A 21,205-nucleotide genomic window follows, 5' to 3' on the forward strand; every position below is an offset into this window, starting at 1 on the left:
AATTGGCTTAAAGTTATGCAGGCTATACAGGCTTCTGCTTCTGGGGAGGCCTCAGGAAACTTACAATCATGGCGAAAGGTGAAGGGGTAGCAGGCACATCTTTACATGGTTGGCAGGAGAATGGTTGGGGAGATGCTATACACTTTTTAACAAGCAGATCTGGTAAGAACTGTGTCATGAGATTGCACTGGGGGGATGGTGCTAAACTATTAGAAACTACCCCCATGATCCAATCACCTACCACCAGGCCCTGCGTTCAAAATTGGACAATTCAACATGAGATTTGTGTAGGGACACAGAGCCAAACTATATCAACCTGGCTTCCAAATAACATGGATTGGTTATTCATAGCCTGATGAGTTATGTATTTACCATTTACTGTAAACAACAAATACCTTTCCAGATGTTATAATGGACTGATTTTTAAAATGGACTGTTACTGCTAAAGAGTAATTTTTGAAAAGTTAAAAGCATATTGCATGCAGATATAAACTGAACATATATCAAAGGTTCATTCAGTTCAGTTAATGAGGGGATTAACTGAGGTGAATTAAAGGCAAATTTGAGGAACTGAAAACCCCCCAGGAATGCTGAAATAAATGTATCAATATATAACACAGTTGGTTAATATCCATGGAGCAATAAAATGTAATGTTTGGGGTTATCTTTTCTTCCAGGTAGAAATCAATCATATCTTTACTGAACAAAATTTATTTACATTGCTATGGACAAGAATTACTTGGAATTACTGACAGTGAAATGGAAAGTTAGTCAAAAGTGCATAGCCTTATTGACGTGGATATTCTGGAAACATACCTAGGAATCTCTTTTTCCCATTTTTCCAGTTTTGGACAGTTTTTTCTGATATCATTTAAAAAATGCTTTTGGAGCAGTTTTCTTCATTGAATACTCACAATTTTAGACTCTGATGTAAATGCTGTTTTAATTTATGTTAAAGCCTGAATGATAAGAGTGTTTGTATTTCCAGTATTTTATTTTGTTATCATGCCCCCTACTCCCCAAAGTGGAGTATTGACAATGTATGGTTAAGGTTGTAGCATCATTTCTGATCTAAGTATTTCCTCTAATGACTAAAAGGATAGCACTCTCTCTGCTTCTTAGTTTTTTTTTTTTTTTTTTAAACTAAGGGAGAGGCAGGGCATTGAGTATAACTAAATATTTTAAATGAAAAATAGAGCAATCAACAGTATGAAAAATTCTAATATTCTGTGTACCTATGTCTAAAATGAGATAGCCTTATGAACTGACTCATCTTAAGAATTTTTGTAGAAAAATTTGTTAGTTCTAATTATGAATTTAATAGAATGAGAATTCATCATGTGACAGCTAAGGTAGTGGAGAATGTTTTCTACCACTGTCCAAACACTGCCCACAGAGAGGCTTCCTTTGTCTCAGGGTGCCTGTACTGAGATTATAAACCATTAAAAGGACTTAGAGAGGGTCTAATAAACAGACCTCACTTTGTAGGTGAAGAACCAGAAGTCCAGAGGAGACAATTTGAAAATCATAAAACTCCTTTTTATTTTTTTTAAAACAAACAAACAAACAAACCTGACTTCAGATTGCTAAGTGATGTAAGCTGTTTCCTCTAATTATCTAAAAGAAGGTGATTTTGTTCTTACTAAATATGTCAATGGTAGGTCTTTACATAGATTTTAACTTAGGTTGCTATCATAAGCTCTGTCTTTTGGTGGCAAAATCCAGGTCACCCTCACTCAAGAAGAGGGTTCAAAATGTAGATCCCCTGAAACCTCAGGTTGGGAACTCGCTTCAGTCCAGTACTTGCTTTCTGTGGCAGACTTGGCCCATGATGATTGCCCTGAGCTTAAGTGTTCCTCTTGACCTTTCACCATGACATCTAACTGGCAAGTTCCTTCAGAGTTTAGTTCCCGCAGCGGCAAAGCTGATTGACTGAGTTCATCATTTTAGCAAGTAATCAAACCCAAGCCACAGGCTTCTGGCCAGCTTCTGAATGGCTCTCTTTGGGTCAGATGTTCTTTCGGGTTTGATCAGCTATGGCTGTGTGCTTGTGGAGTTGTGTCAGGTGATAGAAGATGGCAATTGAGAGACAACTGGGCCTGAGAATATGGCAGAGTCCCCCAAAAATGGGAGTGGGTGAACAGATACTCTGAAATACGTCTACTACAAATCCAGTTTGAATAAATTAGTTTATTCTTGGTTAAAAACATTTCCTGTAATCTGCATTGTAATTGGGTTTTATATTTTAGTCTGTTTCTATATTGGAGTAAACTCGAACTTTTTTATTGGTCCATTTTATTCTTATTTGCTTGCCAAATTTTGCCTCTTTTAGAAACACAGAAGACAGGTTTTGAGACTTGGAAAGTTTATTATGATAGCTTGGTTTTGACAATTCATGTTGAATTTTCTTTTGAAGCCATAATGTTCCTTCAAAGTATTTTAAAAGGAAATTAAGAAAGTCTCCTTGTCCTGTGAATTCCTTTACTTTTCAATAGATATTTATTCTCCATAAATTCTAAAAAGAATCCAAGTTCAAAAGGCAAGGCATTTAGTTTTAAAAATATTTATTAAATTGTTGGATTACGTACTGTCTGTTTGGGATATGACATAACCCATCCTTGTGGGACTTTCTGACTAGTTAAGGAGAGAGTATTACTGTTCCAGACAGAGGCTGCTTGGACCACAGTAGATTAAACATAGTGTAGAGAACTATTTTTTTTAAGCATTAACAGTTCTATTTAGTTAAACTAAACATGTTAGTATTACTTTAATTAAACATGTTGGGCCGGGCGCGGTGGCTCAAGCCTGTAATCCCAGCACTTTGGGAGGCCGAGACGGGCGGATCACGAGGTCAGGAGATCGAGACCATCCTGGCTAACACGGTGAAACCCCGTCTCTACTAAAAAATACAAAAAAACTAGCCAGGCGAGGTGGCGGGCGCCTGTAGTCCAAGCTACTCGGGAGGCTGAGGCAGGAGAATGGCGTGAACCCGGGGAGCGGAGCTTACAGTGAGCTGAGATCCGGCCACTGCACTCCAGCCTGGGCGACAGAGCAAGACTCCGTCTCAAAAAAAAAAAAAAAAAAAAAAACATGTTGGTAGTGGAATAAGACTGTGTGAAGACGGTTTTAATGGAAATTGTATTATATTCCAATATCGTGTGGTGGTAATTACCTAATTCCTAATCCAGATTTTATTGGATCATATTTCCATTGTTTTTTCTAAGCCAGGTGATGGGAATGGATTAACAGTGTGGGGAGCAGGATAGAGGAAGGGCATTACAGGCAACTGCAGGAGCAAATACCTGGCAATGAATAACTCTTTTGAGGGTGGGTAGTAATCTAGTCTTGAAAATAATGACTGGTGTGGAGAAAAGGGAACCCCTGTGCACTTTTGGTGGGAATGAAAATTAATACAATCATCATGGAAACCAGTATGGAGATGTGTCAGAAAACCGAAAATAGAATTACCATATGATTCAGTAATCTCACGTCTAAGAATGTAGCCAAAGAAATTTGATCTGAATGCAGAAGAGATATGTGCACTCCTATGTTTATTGTGTCACTATTCACAATAGCTGAGATATGGAAACAACCTAGGAGTCCATTATCAGATGAATGGATAAAGAAAATGTGGCATATACACACTATGGAATACTATTCACCCTTTAAAAAGTGGGGGCATTTGCATCAACATGAATGAACCTGGAGGACATTATGTTACTACATGATCTCACATATATGTAGATTCTTAAAAAGTCAAACTCATAGAAGTAGAGAGTAGAATGGTGGTTACCAGAGGCTGAGATGGTTAAGGGGGAGGGAGATGGGGAGATAAATTGGAGGAATAAGTTCAAGAAATCTACTGTAAGGAATGATGACTGTAATATTAATAAATAATGCATCATAGATTTGAAAATTGCTAGAAGAATAGATTTTACATGTTTTCACCACAAAAAATAAGTATGTGAGGTGATTGATGTGTTAGCCTGATTTAATCTTTCCACATTGTAAATACATATCAAAATACATCACATTATTCTCCATAAATGTATACAATTATTTGTCAAATAAAAATAAAATTAAAAAAGAAAATAATAAATATAGAAAGTAAAGATGGTCTTGACAATAACTGAGAAGATCAATTTGATGTAATTGGTAACACAAATATGATATGATTTTACTGGGTGCTAACCAACGTCTGTCTTATATACTGAGAACTCATTAAACACAGACATGGTGTGACTCTTGCCCTTGACGAAGCTAGGATTAAATAATGTAGAAGATTATTTTGGTACATCTGTGGGTAAGGATTTAAAAACAAACAAAACTGCTCTCATTTTGTTTGTTTTTAGTAATGCTCTACTGTAGGCAGGGCATTGCTGACGTGGCCCTTGATAACAAGTCCTGTGATGTGGGAAATTATTTCTTCGATTTGTGAATTTCTCAGTGAGAGTTCTGGGAACCTCAGATACTGCTGGGCAACCTGCAAAAGCTAAAATAGGGATTGAGATTTGTATTTGGGGAGGGAGGCATAATTTGAAGATTTATTTTGAGTAAACTCTGTGTTTGAAAGATCCTTTTTTATATCTCATACACACTAATTGCACCAGTAAACCAGGAAAAGTGTTTGCCAGTCTCATAGGCTTGTTTCAAAGATTCAAATGAGTTACCTAAAAATATCAGAATTGTGTCTGGCCCCTACCAGGGAAGTGGTTGTGTTGGTTGATGTTGTGCTTTAGCTCAGTGTTATGACTCCCTGGTACCACATAGAAATATAAATACTGATTTACGTGTTTTTTTTCTCCTTGCTAAACTAAGCTCCTTCAGGGAAGCTGCTCTTACATCTCTATATAATCCCACCTTCTTGCTCAATAAATGTTTGCCGAATGAAGGGATAAAGTACCTCTTCTTTTCTGCAGCATTAAGCAAAGGCACTTAGTCACTCTTTCTGGGAAGGTGAGCGGAGGTGTTGTCTGCTTTGAGGTCGTGCTTAAAACTGGTTTAGTTTCCAGTCTTTGACCAGTTATGGTCCATGAACTTATCTCACCATTGCCTGGAGCATAGTTGCTTTCACTCTTTATCATCTTTTTTAGTAACTACTTCCTTAAGGGCGTGTGGTATATTTCTTTGGAATTTTTATCTCTCATTAAATCCCTCATTCAGCTCCTACAGTTTTAGTAGATTGCAATCTGTAAGTCTGTTCTTTCCTCCTAGGTGAACCTGTTATTCTAAACTCTATTCAAATGTGTTTTACAGGAAAAGGGAAACTGGTTTGAGAGGCCAGTTTGGAAGTTGCTGAACTCCCAGGGTAGTTAATGGATGGTCTTTTTTATTTTTTGTTTTCTTTTACATCTCAGCCAGCAGTTTCAAGAGAGGAGCTCTGTAACTTACCCAAAACAATCATGCTTGGCTGTAAATTGAGGCAAAGTTTGAGGAAGAACTGTACCCTTTGCATTACTCTTTTAATCTAGAAAAGGTAAGAAAGCAGTGTAGTGAAGGGAAGATTAAGTCTTTCCTTAAGTGTAGTGGAAAGTCCTCCCTTGTGAAGAGAGCTGATACCAGTGATACCAGCTGCTGGCAGGAAGAAGCTTTAAGGGTGACTGCAGCAAGAGACTTGCAACCTTCAGTCACCAAAGCTAGAGACCATGCCTGGGGCTTTTTGACAGCAGCAGGATCCTGTTTGAGAGATAGTAAAGGTTCTCCTCCAAGCAGAAGAAAGGGCGAAAAGGGTCAGTTAAACTCTGTTTATTGAGAGTTAGATATTAAAGGAAGAAAACACTAACTTTGTATAAAGGAAGAAAACACAAACTTTCTACTTTGGATTTTGTATTCTCTTAAGCCAGGCTCTAATTTGCAAAACATGCTGTTTATGAGTAAGAATGAAAAAGTTTTCAGTGTTTTTACTATTCTAATAAAATGCAGTTTTAGTGGAGTGCTCTTCCTGGTCTCTCTATATTATTTATTTCTTATTACACACCGTCTTTCCCCTGAGAATCGACAACTGAACTCTAATAATAGGATGTGGGACAGGGCTGCCAAAAACGAAGCATGCCTGCTGCAATTTCCACATCGTGTGTCCATAGCGGACAATGGCAATTGATTTGGGCACTGTCTTCTGGTGTGGTTTCTAGGAAGTCACTGCCTATTGATCAATCAGATTGGCCCCAGAATGGAACCACTGCCCTCCCGCACCCCTAGTCTAAGAGGAAGTAATAAGTTTTGAAAGGGTTGGCCCTACAAATGTAAACTTATAAAGTGGGGGCTTGCCAGTGCCTTGCAGAACTTTGTGAACTTTAATCTTTTCTTTCCACAACCTTGGTTCTTATGCCCAATCCTTTTTACCCTTTGAACCTTCTCCTACTCCAGTGTGTTTTCCTTGAGAGGAAGTCACAAGTAGTAAACACATAGGAGTTTGAGTATTGCTATACCAGAATTATTGAATAGGAGAAGAGTACCTTATTCTGTACCACACTTCCCCCACCACCAGTATTCTGCATGTCATTAGGTTAATGTCTGCAAAGACTCATGCCATACTTTGCTCAATCCTCAATCGAAAATTTAGAGCCACAGACTTTTAAGTATAATTTGGGTAATTTTTTCCTTAGATGATTTACTGTGCGTGGTATGCATTGTTAACTTGCTTACTCATAGAGTCCCAGAAAGAACTTTTTGCATTGTATTGTCATGGCATGTGTCCCCTGAAAAATCAAGCCTGCAGCTTTTACTATGCATTCCATATGCTAGATCCTATAAAAGGAAGATCACCAGGGTGCTCTCAGAGGCTTTAGCAGCTATCCTAAAAAGAGTCCCTCTAGACCTTCTCAAGCCACTCACTGATAGAATACTTACTCCATCTCACAGGAGGAAGGAGTGTCAAGATCTTTTACTCAGGAAGATAGCAAAAGCAATTTGAAACTGGAAAATAGTGAATGGATCAATTTTTATTGAAAAACAGATTCAAGTATATTCATCATCAAGGCACAGTTGTTATGGTCAACACAATAGCCTAAAGATATCCGACACGTAGTTTGGAACCCTTTCCCATTTCCTCAAAGTTTGACGTTGGACAAATTTGCAACTTTGGACAAGTTACAACATAACCTCTGTTATGAGCCTAATGTCTTCATCTGGTTAAGTAGGGGATTCTAAACCCTTCACTCTCCACCCCTCACCCAACACACACACATAGGGTTCTTGTGGGGTTAAGTATAAAGGCATCTCATGATGTCTCACAATCATTTATTGTCATTGAGACATTACTTTGTGTTCACCAGTGAGGATGTAGGAAGATCTTTTTTAGCTATATGTCTTTGATATATTACATATTGCCTTAAAAGGTAGATATTTTATTTTCTTCCTGTCAAATGGCAGAATGGAAAGTTCTCTTTTTCAACTATGTTCCTATTTTGGCCTCTGCTTTTTGAAAGTACTTGTGATAGAAATTAAATATTCATGCAGGTGTGGCATGCCATTTGAGGGTGACACTGTCATGGGTTCTTCAATAATTATCTGGTGGTAATTTGCCTCTTTGCATCTGTGGCTATCTCTGAGGGACACTGTGTTCTTCTGATTTCTGCCATTACCGTGGGAAAGCACACAGTGCTATAAAACCAGTTAACATGTCAGAAAGTTATCTCTTATGAAATTCAGTTTCTTTTGAAACTTCTTTGATGTACAAAAAGATAACATGGGCCTACTTCACAAGTAACAAAACGATTCCACTTTCTGGTAATTCAGAAGACTTCTTGGGTCCTGAATAAATTGATTCTTTTCCTTTAAATGATTTGTGGGTAGGGACAAAACATCATATTCTGTATTTAATTATAAGGCTTCATTTTCGTGAATCTCTCTCTTTTTGTTGATGGTGAATCTAGCGCTGCATTCAAGCTGTAAAGAGGAATAGCATTATTTTACCCACAAACTGTTTACATCAGACACCATTGGTGATTTGAGACTCAGTATTATTATCTGTCAACTGGGGATTGCAAAACAGGCTTCATAGGAATTGGAAGATTAAGTGAGATCATACATTAGTAATTTCATCTAGCTTCTAGCACGGACGAGCTTGGTTACTATCTTTATAGGTATTTCTGTACCTATAGAAAGGAGGCCACCCTCCCTCCCCACTCCCTTCTCTCCCCTCTGCTCCTGCCTTCTCCCATCTTATTCCCAGAAGTCCATTCCTCCTGGACAACAGGAAGGCCCTTCCCCTTCTGTTTCTATCATAAACTGCTTCTCTGTCCTTTGGTCTCTGGAGAACTTGCAGGTTGACCTCATACAATCAACCAATCAGCCAAAACTTTTTCCTCAGACACATTAACATCTTTCTGAAATAATACCACTTTGTAGTCATCAACTACTTGCTCCCCTTTCCTTAAAGCGTTTTATTTTTGACCAGATACAGGGATTCTTAGACTCCCAGATAGATTCCTAAATAATTATACGTAGCCCAACAGGCAAAACTAATGTGCGCTATTTGAAAGCAGGGCAGTGTTGACTTTTTGGGAGAGTGGTGTTCACTTTAAGAAAATTTATTAAGCCACACAAGATTTCTGGGCTTGCTAATTTTTTTAAAAATTACTTTTTCCCCTTTCTACATGTAGCCTAATTCACTTGTGTATTTTACTTACACAGGGTCATATTTCATTTTTAGCTGAAAAAGTCTTTCATGAAATAAAACGCGGAAGCATTTTAAGCCTTTAGGGTGATGTGGGTTAGAGTTATTTATAAGCTGTTTGATCATATCCTTATGTATGTGGTCTGTGGTTGTTCCACTTAACTTGCTATTGATTGCATTTTGGTAAAAATGAAAATTTACCCCAGGGTTGTGATTATTACGGTTTGAAAAATACACTTTCTTGCTTATCTTTTTTATATAGTCAGTTAGCAGTTATTTACCTAAATGGAGAGGAGATAATTTATAAAGGTACATGGTTTTAAAACTCCTGTTATACCATCAGATGCATTTGGTGTGCAATTTTTTTATTGACATTGGATTTGCATGCTTACTTCTGCTTGGCATTGTCTAATAGAAGCTTACTCTGAATACCATGAGAGCCAGAAATTAGTTGGGAATTGGTGAAATAATGCTTTTTCTTTTTCCTATGGATACATAACAAGAAGTGAATAATAGTTAACTTGGATTTTAGGGTTCTTTTCTTATAAGCAGCTCATTGCATGAAGAATGCACTTTAATTTACATATTACTTTCTTCTAGATTGGAAGGAAGACTGATGAAGAAAAATAACAGCATGATTCAGGTAAATGGATTTTTTAATTATTTACCTTTTATGCTAATTTATATTTTCTGTGTTCTCCCAATGAAAGGATCTAAACAAACAATTTTTGTGGGCAATTGGAATATATAAGGAATACTTTGGGGATATAGATGAAATAGTCAAATACATATTACCATTTAATTAATTTAGTTATGTACATACTTTGAGCAAGTATGTATTTATACAAAATGGAGTATTTATAAGTAATGCTTTTTTCCTACCCCAGAATAATTTTCTTCCAACTCTTTACATACATATCTGACATCAGTGTCTTCATTATTTGAGTCATATTTTTGAAGCATTCAATATTATTTTCCACAGTCTGGTATCATTTTAGGTGTTTGCAGTACAGCACTTTTGGAATCTATGTATGGCACTATATTTGGAATTTTTTTTTTTTTTTTTGAGGCAGAGTCTCGCTGTGTCGCCCGTACTGGAGTGCAGTGGCCGGATCTCAGCTCACTGCAAGCTCCGCCTCCCGGGTTTACGCCATTCTCCTGCCTCAGCCTCCCGAGGAGCTGGGACTACAGGCGCCCGCCACCTCGGCCGGCTAGTTTTTTGTACTTTTTTTAGTAGTGACGGGGTTTCACCGTGTTAGCCAGGCTGGTCTTGAACTCCTCTGACCTCGTGATCCGCCCGTCTCGGCCTCCCAAAGTGCTGAGATTACAGGCTTGAGCCACCGCTCCCGGCCTATATTTGGAAATTTTATCCCAAGCCACAAGTAATCATTTGTATAATATTAGGACAGTTGCTGTTTTCATTCTTTCTGTGTAGATGAACATTGTGTAACAATTTGTAGAATTGTTTTCTTAAGTCTTTCTCCCTCCCTCCCTCCCTCCTTTCCTTCCTTCCTTCTTTCCTTTCATTTATTTATTTTATTTATTTATTTAGTTGTATTTTCCAGTATTCATCTACCTATTTCTAAACAACACATCGTATGCTCTAAGTGCCTTTTATTGATTCCTTTTAAAATCTTAGACTTATACATTGATTTCCTGCTGAAGAGTTCTCTCTCATAGACCACTCTTTACCCTTACTACATACCTACTTTTCCTGTCTCTTTATTTTCTTGATGCAGTCATTGTTACTGCACCCTTTACCCTTACTACATACCTACATATTGACCATCCTTTACCCTTACTACATACCTACTTTTCCTGTCTCTTTATTTTCTTGATGCAGTCTATATTTAGATAAGTATTAATGTCTACTTTATTATGACTATATTTTTTTTGTGGCTGAGCTCTGATATAAGTTGAGATGTCTCAAGCCATTCTGCCTCCCAGTTGGTTGGTTGTGAACTGTTTTTCTGTCTCTGGAAAATGTTTCATACTTTTCTTTATCTCCAGAATTCTGCAATATTGGGACACTTTTCATTGTTTTTGATGTTCATGGTCCTCTCAGCTTAGAAACTGATGTCTGTCAATTTGTAAATTTTCTTGTACTATTTCTTTGATAATTTTGCCCCCATTCTCTCTTTTCTCTTAGTCTGTTAGTTGGGTATTTGCACCTGCTAGTTTGATCCTCTAATTTTCTTAAGTCTTACTCTTAGCTATTTTCCATCTTTCTATGTTTTTCTTCTACTTTCTGAGAGGTTTTCTTGGTATCAGTTGAATGTTTAATTTCTGTTAGCAGGTTTGTAATTTTGAATTTAATTTTTTAGGATCTATGAATATTTTGTTTTAAAAATTAAGATCCTGTTTTTGTTTCATAGATGCAATATTTTCTCATTTTTTTGAGAATATGAATGGAACTATTTTGCTGTTTTTTCCTGTTCTTTGCACATTTTCCTGTGTGTTCCCTTTATCTTCTTATTTTGATCACTGATTTTAATGTTAAAGGCTCTTCCCAAATGAGTGCTGGGGATTTAGTTGTCTGTTCTTACTTAAGAGTAAGACAATAAAAAATGGACTGCAATTTTGTTACCTGATTGGGCTCACTCTAAGGTCTTTGAGCAGAGGCCTTACTAGCCATTTCAGTGGGTAATTATCACGTATCAAAATCTGCAGACTTTTTTCCTTGGACCTTTCAGTTTCTCCAAAAAGGAATTTTTTGTTTACTTTTTTTGTAGGGTGTAAGCCTACCTGTGAGGATTTGGGGCATCTCAGAGGAGTGAGGAGGAAGGGAGCCAGAGGTCTCACCATCCAAGTCTGAGAATGCTTAGATCCAGTGCTTTTGTTTCAGCCTTATCTGGAGTCTAGGTTTGAAGTCTTGCTGTATCATTTTCTCCAGAGGGTAAACTGCCCCTTCTTACAGGAGCAGGGATGGTTTGTTTGGCTCTACCAGGTGAGGCAGAGGATCTGGGGTTCTAACTCCCTCCCTCTCTCCCTTCTTCCCTCGCTCCTCCCCTTCTTTGCTCCACACAAATTTATCATCTTACAGTTCTGTGTGTCAGAAGTCTGATGGCAGGTCTCACTGGGCTAAAATCAACAGGCCAGGCACAGTGGCTCATGCCTGTAAACCCAGCACTTTGGGAGGCCAAGGCCGGCAGATCACTTGAGGTCAGGAGTTCAAGACCAGCCTGGCCAACATGGCGAAACCCTGTCTCTACCAAAAAATACAAAAATTAGTCAGGTGTGGTGGTGGATGCCTGTAGTCTCAGCTACTCAGGAGGCTGAGGCATGAGAATCGCTTGAACCCTGGAGGCAGAGGTTGCACTGAGCAGGGATCATGCCACTGCATTCCAGCCTGGGCGACAGAATGAGACGCTGTAGCAAAACAAAACAGGTGTCCACAGGCTGCACTCTTTTCCAGAGGCTCTAGGGAAGAGTCCCTTTCCTTGTTTTTATTTTTTAGCTTCTAGCTGCTGGCTGCATTTCTTGGCTCCTGGCCCCTTTCCATCTTTAAAGTCAGCAATGGTCAAATGGCCTCATATTGCATTACTCTGACTTCCTTTTCTGTCTACCACTTCCACTTATAAGGACCCTGGTGATTATATTAGACCCATTCAGATAATCCAGGATAATCTCTCATTTGTTTTTATGGTGGTAAAAACCACATAACATAAAATATAATCATTTTTAAGTGTACAGTAGTGTTAACTATGTACACATTGTTGTGCAAAAGCTCTCTAGAACTTTTTATGTTGCAAAACTGAAACTCTATACCCACTGAACAGCAACACCCCTTTAGCCCGACTGCCCAGCCTCTGGCAACTATGAACCACAGTACGAACCACCTTCTGTTTCTGTAAATTTGGCTACTTTAGATGTCTCATATAAGTGGAATCATGTAATATTTGTCTTTTTGTGACTGGGTTGTTTTACTTTGCATAATGTCCTCAGGGTTCATCCATGTTAGAGCATATAAGAGGATTTCTTTCTTTTTAAGGTTGAATAATATTCCATTGTACGTATATACCATGTTTTCTTTATTCATCTGCCATTGGATGTGTAGGTTGCATCCACCTCTTAACTATGGTGAGTAGTGCTTAAGTAAATAAGGGTGTACAGATACCTCTTCAAGACCCTGCTTTCAATTCTTTCAGATGCATACCAGAAGTGAGCTTACTGGATCATATATTTTGAGGAACTGCCATAACTGGCAGAAATGTACCATTTGATATTTCTGCCAACAATGTACAAGTATTCCAGTCAACTTCTCCACATCTTTGTCAACACTTGCTATTTTCTATTTTTGTTTTTAATAGTGGTCATTCTAATGGGTGTGAGATGATATCTCATTGTGGTTTTGATTTGCATTTTCCTGATGATTAGGAATGTTAAGCATCTTTTCATGTGCTTATTGACCATTTGTATATCTTCTTTGGAGAAATGTCCATTCAAATCCTTTGCCAATTTTTAATTATTATTTAACTTTTTGTTGTTGACTTGACTTGTGGGCATTCTTTATATATTCTGGATATTAACACTTTGTCAGATATATGGTTTACAAATATTTTCTGTGGGTTGTCCTTTCACTTGGTTGATTGCTTCCTTTAGTTTTTAAGTTTAATGTAGTCCCATTTGCTTATTTTGTGTTTTTTTTTTATTTGTTTAACCTGTGTTTTTGATGTCATATCCAAAAAATCATTGCCAACTCCAATGTCATGAAGCGTTTCCTCTATGTTTTTTTTTGGCTAGGAATTTTATATTTTCAGGTCTTAATTTTAGGTGTTTACTCCATCTTGAGTTAACTTTAATTTACGGTGCGGGGTAAGGGTCTTTTTTTTTTATACACACTTCATCACCCCCATCTTTTCAGTCTTCCCTGCTCCCCTTCTGAGGAACCAGAATCTCCATCATTTCCTAAGCGTTTTGTTGCCTAGGTTAGTGCTGGAATTATAGGCATGAGCCACCATGCCTGGCCTGAAACTTTAATTGAATACTTTTAAGCTAATGTAATGGCAAAAGAGTCCTAGTTTTTGTTTGTTTGTTTTATTTTATTGCTGTTTTAGTTGATAACTGCTTTCTTTGTGCCTATGTTTGATTATTTACAGATGTAGCACCATTTCTTACAGATAGAATAAAGAATGATTAAAAGATGGGAGGGTACGGAGGGATGCCTGATCCTAAGTCCTTAGGACTATTGAGAGTAGTGGATTGTTTTTGTCTATAAGAATTGTTTATAGAATTCAGTCTGTTATTTGGCTCAAGGTATCAGCTCCCCAGCTTGACAGCTGGAGAGAACCTGTGATTTTTATCCTGGGGTCCAGGGATAGCTTTAAGGGGTTAACGATTGTCCTGAAATTTAAGTGGAGAGGGATGGAACAGGCTTAGTTTTCATAGATACTCAATACTGTAGGGCTTATATGATCCTGAAAAGGGTTGAGAGCCTACTTCTTATAGATTATCACAGGAAAAAAAAAAAGAAAAATGTTACTTATTAAATTAAATACGATCGAACTAAAATATACTACCTTTCTAGCTACCATTAGATTCCATATTCTTCCACACATAAGTACAAATTACTATGAATGAGGCACTAAATGAATAGCCTTCTTTGTTCGTTAATACAAGACATTGTCTCTAGCTTCCTGATTATGCTGCCAGGAAATGTGTACCATGTACACATATATAACTGTAAAAGCTGTTACTTATGAGGGTAATGTTTTGGCCCCAGAGAGATCATAACATTTTTTAAGTCAACTTGTAAAGACAATAACTCAGTAGTTACCTTTGTTTTCAGTTTGAAGCTGAAACTTCAAACTTATACTTAATTTATGATAATCAATTATTTGTTGGCAACTAAAAATAGTAGATAGTTATATAAAAGGAGAAACACCTTTTATAGTCATAGGGCTAAAAACTTAACTTTCAATTAGAAAAGATGGAGTAAGCTTTATGTTATATGTATGTATTATACTACTGTAAAAAATACAACAATTAAAAAGCTAGAAAAGAAAGAAAAAATAGGAGGAGGTAGGGAAGGTTCATTATGAATTCTTTGTTTCCAAGTTTATAAGTACGTTAATCCTTTTATTTATAGTAAACTGCACTGAATTTACACAGTGTCTCTCAGCTTTAGAATTTTGTGATTCTGTTTTGAAGTCGTTAAGCTGAAACTGCTTCTTTGTTCCAGGCACACCACTGAGTTCTTTGGGATGCCCAAAAGTGTATGGTTTGGAAACATGAAATAGAAGACGAGACCCTGACTCAGCAAGTATACCTGAGAATACTTTTAGAGGAACCTGTCAATAAATGCAAAACAGCAGCCTTTGGAGGTATGTATTAACAAAGAACTCTGATTGAACCTGATGTGGCCCACTCTGCTCTACTCAGTCAAATGGAGTCATTCTCTGGGAATGAGCTCTTCTCTTGAATCCCACTGTTCATAGGACAGAACTCTCAGGCCTGAAATACCTGGTGTCTTTCTGTAACCTTGGCTGTGTGGTGGGATATCACTCGTCACTCTTTGATGAACTCTGATTCAGACCCTTGAGTGTCCTTCCCAATGCCTCAAGGACATTAGACTCTTATCACATGAAAGTGATAGCAAATTTCTAATTAAAGACCTCATTGCCTTCTTTCCTGGGAGTCGAGCAGTCAATGTCAAAGCTCAGCAAATGTGTCTTATAATCAGCTGTTACTGGCTTTACTTTTCCCTGAACATCATCAAGGCCATTTCTGATTGGATGTGGTTGTATCAGATTGACTGGTTCCCTCTTAGTCATTTACTTTGACCTGCTTGTTTCTTGACCCCCGTTAAATGTTTACCCCATTTTCTTGGTTTTTAGCCTTTAATTTTTATCTCCTCAACAATGTATCATCAAGATCAGGGACACCCATTATTTCATATCCTGTGACCTTTGGTGGATGTCTGGCTTTGGATGCACTGGCTCTCTTGGTAAGGCACAGCCTATGTTATTGTCATATGGTACCTTGATCCTTTAGGATTTTTGTAGTCTTTTTTTTTTTTCCATCTACCAATGAAGAACACTACAAATGTACCTTGTGCTGAGTATTTTACGTGTCTTTGTCACACCATCATGAAAGCATTAAGCGAGTCCCATTTTGCAGATGAGGAAATAAGGTTCCAAGTGGTTAAACAACTGGCCTGCTATTCCCAGAGAGTAAGTGGCAAGAATGGGATTCAGCACTGAGTCTGTCTTAAATTGTGTATGATAGAAATAGTATGCCCTGCTGTATTCCCTTTTTGAAGCAGTTTTAAAAATATTCTTATTCAGCTGGGCATGGTGGCTCACACCTGTAATCCCAGCACTCTGGGAGGCCAAGACAGGCCGATCACCTGAGGTCAGGAGTTTGAGACCAGCCTGGCCAACATGGTGAAACCACCTCTCTACTAAAAATACAAAAATTAGCTGGGCATGGTGGTGGGTGCCTGTAGTCCCAGCTACTCAGGAGGCTGAGGCAGGAGAATCACTTGAACCTGGGAGGCGGAGGTTGCAGTGAGCTGAGATCTTGCCACTGCACTCCAGCCTGGGCAACAGGAGTGAAACTCCTAAAAAAAACAAAAATCTTATTCTTATGGAATTTTAATCTTCTTTTTTCAGCTTTTGCTACTTTCCCCCCATTTCATGACATTTTATTTGGTTTATAATTATAACACTTAATTTGAACCATTAAAATTAAATATTTTCAACTTGTATTATTTTTATAATATCACTGAGAATATATTATTGGTATGAGACATTATTAAAATATGCCCTCTTTCTTACATAGGCTCTGATGTCTTTACTGATTGTATGTTTTCTGAGTTGATTATGAGTCTAGCACGGGAGACAGGAGTGGACTTTTATATTTCTAATATGGTCCTACTAGTACAGAGTTATTGAAGATGACATAGAAGAATGATAAGATTTTGCCAGAAATATTCTCCCATAGTTCACAAAGTTGTTTTAGAACCTGAATTCTTTAAAATATGGAACATCTATTCAAGTACTTAGTTTTGGCTCAGTGACCACTTTCAATGTGTACAGCTGGGAAGTTGCCTTATATAGAAGGATATAGGTTTTAAGTTTAAGTTTAAGAATATATGGCATCTGATTTTTTTCAATAAGGGGCTAAATAATTTGAAATTTCTATATATTTAGGCTTCTAGAATGTTCTCATTAAATTAGTAGATGTAAATACTGAAAAATATTTTAAATGATCCTAAAAATCCTGAGAGATAGATGTGGTCAACCTCACTGAAAGATGAATACACTGAGGTTTATAAGATTATGAAACTTGCCGAAGCTCATGTGATTAGAAAATAGCAGGGCCAGAATTGAACCTAGATCTGTTTTTCACCAGCAATGTTTCTAACAATTACATTGCCTTGCTGATTATACACAGTGGTGACATTTAGATCATAAACATGTCTAAGAATTTTCTTATGTTTAGGATTCATACAAAGGCAGTCCTAAACAGCTAAATAAGCCTCGTCCTCACAGAAGCAAAAGCTTCTAGATGGGGTTGGTGGTGTTCGTCAACGAGGTTTTGTCAGGACAGTGGCAATTCTGGTGAATGATGGACTGAGCCACTCTTGAGAACTGGATGTGTCTGCTTGGGCTACAATGCCATTTCCCACCCAGTGCTTACCACGCTGCTAGCAGCAATTAGGGTCGACTCACCTTAGCAGTTGCATGAGCAGCTGTTTCTTCCAAAGCAAGTTGGGACTGGAATTTTGCCACACAATCACACAGTTAAGGACAGCTCTGGCATTTATATATGAATCTCAGAATTTTAGGTACACCATTTCTTTTCAGTAAATAAAATTTCTTTCTGCTTTTAAGTGTCTTTTCCTGATTCTACATAGAAAATTTGATGAATATTCACAGCCATAAAAAAGAATGAAATCATGTCCTTTGCAGTAACATGGAAGCATCTGGAGACCATTATTCTAAGTGAACTAATGCAGGAACAGAAAACCAAAAAGCACATGTTCTCACTTATACGTGGGAGCTAAACATTGAATACATAAAGATGGGAACGATAGACAGTAGGGAATGCTTGAGAGAGAGGGTCGGGGAGGCATGGATTGGAAGACTAACTGTTGGGCACTGTGCTTACCACCTTGGTGATGGGATCCTTCGTACACCAAACCTCAGCAACACACAACCTACCCATGTAACAAACCTGCACATGTATCTCCTGAACCTAAGATAAAAGTAGAAGAGAAGAAAAATATAAAAAACATTTGTTTAAGTATGAACCAAAGGAAAAAAAGAAAATTTGGTAAATATTGAAAAGTTTAAACAACAAAATAAAGATTAGCACTCAGATACAGCCATTGATAATATTTTGGTAAAGATGCTTCCAGTTTTTATTCCTATGAATATGTATGTCTTTTTAAAAATGCAAACTTAAAATCTTAGTGTTCTGTATCCATTTTTACTTAGTATAATTGCAACATTTTTCCTATGTGCTTAAATGTTCTTTTCCAACATACTTTTTTGGCTATAAGTATTCCCTTTGGGTAATAGCGTCAGTGAATCCATTCTATTAGTAAACCTAATCCTCATTCAATTTAGTTTAAAACCTCTCTAAAAAACAAGAACATAATTGCCACTAGTTTTCATAATGATATCCTAATGATACTTTCAGATATGATGAGAAAATCTAGTTTCGATCACTTCCCCTGTCACATCATGCAATGAACCTGACTTGAAGTTTCCCAGTACAAATGCTGTGCATGACTGTAGCATGGGAAAATTCTCTTTTGACTGGGAAACTTTGAATATCTGTTTTTCTTTCTTTGAGGTGGCTCATCTGTGACAAGTAACTTCAGTGTGTTCATACTTAGATGAAACTTCTCAAATCCTGATCTGCAGGTGATTTGGCTCTCCTAGTTGACTTTACTACTTCACTAAACCTTTTTTCTTCTCCTAAATATTTCATGTGGGCCAAACCCTGGGTCAGCAGCTACACTTACCTGAAGAAACCCCAGGTGTCATGAATGAGGTTAGAGAGACATGCATAATGTAGTATTAATGTGACTTTTCCTGAAACCAAAGAGTTCTGTGCTCCTAGGTATTGAAGTTATCAAACTGAGAAGTTGATTACAACTGAAATGGGTAAACATGTAACAGAAGCACTCTACTCAGAAAAGGCTCCTATGAAGCTAGGACTATGACTTATTATTACTTATTGTTCTCTTAAAGACTGTATTAATTAAATCACTATCATCCTCACCAAACCATTACTTTTCAGACATGGTTCCTTATTTCCCTTGGGATTCTATAGTGTCATGTGGGTAGGTAAGGGGTGAGGGAGGAGGACAAAGCCTCCTTATTGTCAATAATTGTCCTTGTTGACAATAAGGAGGACCCCCTTATTGTCCCATCAACCAGCAGCTCTGCCTTTTATGTTTTATGTATTGAACTTTCATAACTTTTTGCTGAAAGAAAGGACTGCTGCTTAAGGGAGTAAAGACTGTGAAAATCACTGGGGCATTGTAGATCCTACAGGTGGATGAAAAAGAGATGGAAAATGGACGTCCAGACAGCATTACTTCCAAGTTTCCGTTATGCTTGTAATTCTCCTGCAGTGACACAGTCCTTCTGGGGTTTGATATTTACCATAGGTCCTCTGGTTGGACTTCCCGTAGATTAGCCTGTTTTACGATAGTGGTTTCCATAGAGACACCTCAGAAATGTTAGGGTTAGGAGAGATGAAAGAGTGATAGCCTTACAAGTATTGGTGGTAGAAAGTAACCTTTCAGTGATCAGAGCAGTGAGTAGTGGAAGGTATAACCTTTTAAAGGCCCACAGGAGACTGGTTTCTGTATTCTCGCTGATGTGTATTACCCAGTAGGAAGATGCTGTTTCCATCAGAGTGATGTGGTGTGTGAAATTCAGCCAGACAGTCTGTGAAATCTTCATTATCTATTTCTAGACTCATTTAAAACATTTTCGGTGGGCTCTCTTAAATTGAAGATTTATATTGGTGAATCACAGAACCAACTACTCCCAAATAAAAAATTTTAGTGTTTTTGTTCCACAGCTCAGTTCTGACTAGAGAATTTTCTCCAAAGATATTTTTAACCAGCAAAGAATGAGGAACTAACTAAAGAGTTTGCAATGGCTAATTTACAATTGGTGCCCCGAATCCTTAACCACAGTTAAAAATCTTAGCTTTATTTACTGGACAGTTGGTGCAGGGGTATCAGTGTATGAAGATCTTAATGTTAATATATATTTAGTCATTCAGAGAATGAGCTTAGTCTTGAGGTGAAAACTGGAGAGAAAATTCTTGCTTTCTCCATCAGGAAAGGGGTAAATTATGACCAACTTGCAAACATAACAGGACACACTGGTGTCAAATAGGGCCTGAGCTGTTTATATATGAATTGTGTATATGGCTACAACTGTTGGGGTGACATTCAACAAGATGTGAATGAATGACACCCCTAGAATTGTGCAGTGCTGCAGCCCTGGGTATAGCCGTTTATTCTGTTAGTCATTTATGTAGTGAATGTCTACCTTATGCCTGGCACTTTCCTAGGTACTAGACCACAAGAGTGAGCAAGGCAAACAAACAAGATCATTTCTCTCATGGAACTTATAGTCCAAAAGGGGTTGGGCAGGGTCTTCAGGGAGAAAAGTAATAAAGAGGGAGGTAAACAGTATTTCAAATATGATGCTAGAAAGAAAATAGGGCAACAGAGTGTTTTTGGGTAGGAAAGACTATTTTAGATGAGGTCTAAAATGTATGACCTATGTTCTTGTGGGCTATTTACTTCTTGTACTGCGTGTAAGTTGGTGAATTTTTATATTCACCAACTCTCATTAAATAATTCAGAGAAAAGGTAAGATTACCTCCATCAAAATTGTGTTTTCTATAGAAATTAAGCTTTATCAAGTGCCACATTTCAGTGGTAAAAACTGAGATAACTTCATTTCTTAAGTAGTTTGTTAAAGTAGAATTTTAAAACAATAATAAATTGCTGGACTATAGCATATAAAAAGAAGTTTTCAGTCCATTCAGGGGAAAACTGTAATATACTGCTCATGAAGGTTGAAGAGAGAGAAGTTGAACTGATTACCTTAAGCACCTTAGACTCATTGTGACCCATGCTGAATGGATCACTAAGCCTCACTGATTTTTTCCCCCCCTTTTTCCCCTGTATATATATAATGTCCTTTTTCTCTGTTTCTTTTTGTCCCTTTTCACTACTCTATCACCATTCTAGTGAGGTCCTTCTTACCACAGGGTAGTCTATTTTAATAGCCTTTCCCTTGGTATCTCTGCATCTGGTCTAGCTGATTGGTTAGTTTTTCTGATGCCACATTTATAGTTCTATTCCCTTCTTAAAAGCCTTTACTTTACTCTCCACTCACTTCAGAGTGATAAAGGCCAGACTCTTCAGCTTGGTATGTGAGGTCCTCCATGATCTGTCCCATTGTGTATTTCCAACCGTATCCCTGCTTTTACTCAGTGCAAACTTTAGGTTCTATCCAGACTTTCTGTTCCCCTTCCTGTTGTGCTTTTGCTCAAGCTGCTATCTGGAAAACTCTCTTTCTTTCTTTCTTTCTTCCTTTCTTT

General features: G+C 37.6%; 1 protein-coding gene across 1 annotated transcript in view; it reads left to right on the plus strand.

The window, feature by feature from the left end:
- The first annotated feature begins 9,234 nt into the window (after positions 1 to 9,234).
- SGMS1 (sphingomyelin synthase 1) overlaps positions 9,235 to 21,205 on the plus strand; it is a 152,263-nt gene continuing 140,292 nt past the window's right edge. Inside the window, exons 1-2 of the mRNA XM_011938752.1 lie at positions 9,235 to 9,260; positions 14,799 to 14,940. The gene's annotated coding sequence lies outside the window, so the exon portion shown is untranslated. The remainder of the gene's footprint in view (positions 9,261 to 14,798; positions 14,941 to 21,205) is intronic.

This window comes from Colobus angolensis, unplaced genomic scaffold, assembly GCF_000951035.1.
Source record: "Colobus angolensis palliatus isolate OR3802 unplaced genomic scaffold, Cang.pa_1.0 Scaffold177, whole genome shotgun sequence".
NCBI classification, from domain to species: domain Eukaryota; kingdom Metazoa; phylum Chordata; class Mammalia; order Primates; family Cercopithecidae; genus Colobus; species Colobus angolensis.